Raw genomic sequence first — 3,896 nt, 5'->3', positions numbered from 1 at the left:
GCCACTGTAGGTGATACTTGGCTAAAAACAGGGTAGCTCATAAGCAGAGAATTCATAAGAACCTTTTGGTTATAAAATAAATAAATATCATGTTTGCTTATGAATTTACATCAAAGTGTGTGACAGACTTATAAAAATTAATGCATTGATATTCGCTTATGACAATGCATCTTTAAGTATTTAAAAGTGTATTTATATTATTACGCCCAGCGAGTGGAACTAATGATGGAACGGTTCACTAATTCGAGCTACCGTACTACGTTCACTTTGTGGAATGTATGTATGTATGTACATTGGTACAAATGTCAGAAACCATAAACCGCGAATTTATACAATGGAAAAACGTACACATACACATGATACATAGATACAAGGCAAGAACGATAGAATACAAGATTGCGCATTCCCGCAGAATGACATTTGTGGCAACGGGTAAACAAAGAATATGGCGAAGAACAATGAGTTGACAGTTTTGAATTTGCAGTGAGAAAACGTGTTTTCTTCACGATTCACCAATTTCTCAAGCCATCTTTGAATATGGCAAATTAAGCACAACGTTAACAAAAAATATACAACCACTCTTGAAATGCGTTCAAAAGAATAGGTCTTATTTATTAACTATTTAGTGTTTGTATTGCAAGTGCCGAAAAAGTGATATCTTGTCGCAGCGCATGTTTTCCTGCAGAAAGTGGTCGATGCTTGCTTACCTCCGACTTTAATTTGTAATTTGTAGTATTTCAACGTTTTCCTTACGCTGGTGTCTAAATTGTATGGCTTCTCCTGCCGGCAGAACTCTACCCACTTTCTGGTCAAGGCGTCGTCGCGGGAAACAAAAAAAACTGCATTTGGGGCCTTTGCCCCTACGGCTGCTGCAATTCAACACACGACACGACATTTTTATAAAGTTTTTATTACAAATAAAACGTATTTTAATTCAGAATGCACGAATTACTTCGGTTTTTCACTTGAAAGTACACAATACGTTTGCAATACGTTTGCACTTGTTTATAAACAAAAAGTTTGTTTACGTATTGCCATAAACGTCAAAGTCGGCAAAACCAAAGTAGCGGTTTCGGGAATGCGCCACCTTCAGTTCATTACACCATGAGGTGAAACGATATTCTTTCATTGCAAAAAATGTCAGAATGAATTCAATGGAAATCCGTATACATACACGGCGAATTCATATTTCTTTCAATTATACTATTGTTCTGGCATGCGGCGGTTGCATAATCTTAAGGTTAGGTGAGTATGCGTATTATATAGCTATGTTTGAATGTAATTTGTTCTTAATTACGGGAGGTTGCTTGGGGTATTTTATATTGGCGTTATTTTCCAGCAAATAAAAAAATTACTGATTCCAAGGAATCGACGGATTTGGGGAAAATTTTAGTAGACGGACGGCAAATTCTAGAAAAGGGGGGGCTTAGGGGGGTAGAATAGGGCCTCCTGATTTCAAAAAAAAACTTTTTCTAGCAACCCTATAGTTCTTATATAATTTATTGTTAAAGTTTTCATATAAACGATGAATAAGATAGCAAACTAACATACAACTTGGTGCTACCAGACTGGAATTTTGAATAATAAAAGCGGATTTTTAATTCGGAATTTTCATTTAGTAGAATTCTCATTTCTGTTTTGCGAAGAAAAGGAGCTGAACACCGTTTGTAGAGAACGCCTTTCTGCGAAGGCGGCCTTCGGCCGCACTTAGGGATTATAACCCTCAGGCAGTAGAATTTTCCTTTCTGTTTTGCGAAGAAAAGGAGCTGAACACCGTTTGCAGAGAACACCTTTCTGCGTAGGCGGCCTTCGGCCGCACTTAGAGATTATAACCCTCAGGCAGTAGAATTCTCCTTTCTGTTTTGCGAAAAAAAGGAGCTGAACACCTTTTGCAGAGAACACCTTTCTACGTAGGCGGCCTTCGGCAGCACTCAGGGATTGTGACCCTCAGGCAGTAGAATTCTCCTTTCTGTTTTGCGAGGAAAAGGAGCTGAACACCTTTTGCAGAGAACACCTTTCAACGAAGGCGGCCTTCGGCCGCACTTAGGGATTATAACCCTCAGGCAGTAGAATTCTCATTTCTGTTTTGCGAAGAAAAGGAGCTGAACACTGTTTGCAGAGAACACCTTTCTGCGTAGGCGGCCTTCGGCCGCACGTAGGGATTATAACCCTCAGGCAGTAGAACTCTCCTTTCTGTTTTGCGAAGAAAAGGAGCTGAACACCTTTTGCAGAGAACACTTTTCTACGGAGGCGGCCTTCGGCCGCACTTAGGGATTATAACCCTCAGGAAGTAGAATTCTCCTTTCTGTTTTGCGAAGAAAAGGAGCTGAACACCGTTTGCAGAGAACACCTTTCTGCGTAGGCGGCCTTCGGCCGCACTTAGGGATTATAACTCTCAGGCAGTAGAATTCTCCTTTCTGTTTTGCGAAGAAAAGGAGCTGAACACCTTTTGCAGAGAACACCCAATGAACGTAAATCTATAAGTGCTCATTTACACACGGCCGCAGCTCGACGTTTGTAGGAGAGAGCGTGACGAGGAAAGGAGAGGGGCACCGAGTTGCTCGTGCTCGGGCAACACGCTTTGTGCTCTCGTTCGTCTGTGTAAATTGAGTTAGCGATTCACAGCTGACAACAACAATTGCATACACAAAAAGCGTCATGTGTAAATGAAAGTAGCAACACCAAAAGGGAATGTGAAAAATCGCGTCGACAAAAGTTTCCGTGTATAAACGCAGTCTAAGAGGAGACAACACGTTATAATTGTAGCGAGTGTGAACATCAGGAGCGGGCCTTCTCTTTTCATCCAATCTAGAAACGTATTTGGGGAAAAGAGAAGGCACGCTCCTGATGTTCACACTCGCTACAATTATAACGTGTTGTCTCTTCTTATAGATTTACGTTCTTTGGAACACCTTTCTGCGTAGGCGGCCTTCGACCGAACTTAAAGCAAACAAATCGGGCGGGACCAACACCGCCTACGTCATGGGCGATATTTTTGCACAGGGGTTCGTGACTGGAAACCCTCATTGATAATAATACACGCCCAGAATAAAAGTAGCGGTAAATTTTCATTTTCTTTTGTATTGATTTCCCCTGTATTCCTTTTTAAACATTGCCTTCTTTGTATGTATTGTTTTGTACAATATGGCAACACATGTTATATATCAGTTTGAAACCATGTGTTATTGTAAATATGGGTGCAATTCAATGTAATTTACGAGTCGATAAAAGTTGAATTAAAGTGATTTATAAACAAAATAAAGTAAAATAAAAGTGTGTAAAGTATTAAGTACAGTGTTATGTGCATTTATATATATGAAAGTATGTGACAAATGCACTTTTTGTTAAGGAAACCAAGTGGAACGACTTAAGAAGTTTTAACAACAACATACATGTTAGAAGATACCTCCCTTAACATCTTGACCAAGTTTCATTTGTTAATTCCACCTGGTTTTCTTAAAACACAAGGTGCGGTTGACTACTAAAGCCCACCCCGGATTTGTGCTCAGAACTTCGTACACTGTATAGGGAGAAAGATTTTTACCTATTTTGGCCAGCAAAAATATGTTATTTAGGCCAGCACAAAATATGCTATTTTAGCAAGCAAAAAATATGCTATTTTAGCCAGCAAAAAATATGCGATGCAGGGATTAATTGCTGGAAGAACCATGTATCGAATGAGTATAATGGCGCGTATTCATAGTCCAGCAACTAAGTGGAAACTAACAAAGTTGCAACTTAAATTTAAGTACCAACTTAAAATCTACCTCTATTCATAGTCGCATTTCAGACTTCTACTAAGTAGTTTCGACTTAGTTTACGATATAGTAAAACGAGTGTGAAAATGTTTCGATTTTTCTTTACGATATTTTGGAAAAATTACATTTTTATTAAAT

Source organism: Rhagoletis pomonella, unplaced genomic scaffold (genome assembly GCF_013731165.1).
Source record: "Rhagoletis pomonella isolate Grant_MI unplaced genomic scaffold, Rhpom_1.0 Rhpom_scaffold_00088, whole genome shotgun sequence".
Taxonomy (NCBI): domain Eukaryota; kingdom Metazoa; phylum Arthropoda; class Insecta; order Diptera; family Tephritidae; genus Rhagoletis; species Rhagoletis pomonella.
The sequence above is the reverse complement of the archived record's forward strand: the minus strand, read 5'-3'. Positions refer to the sequence as shown.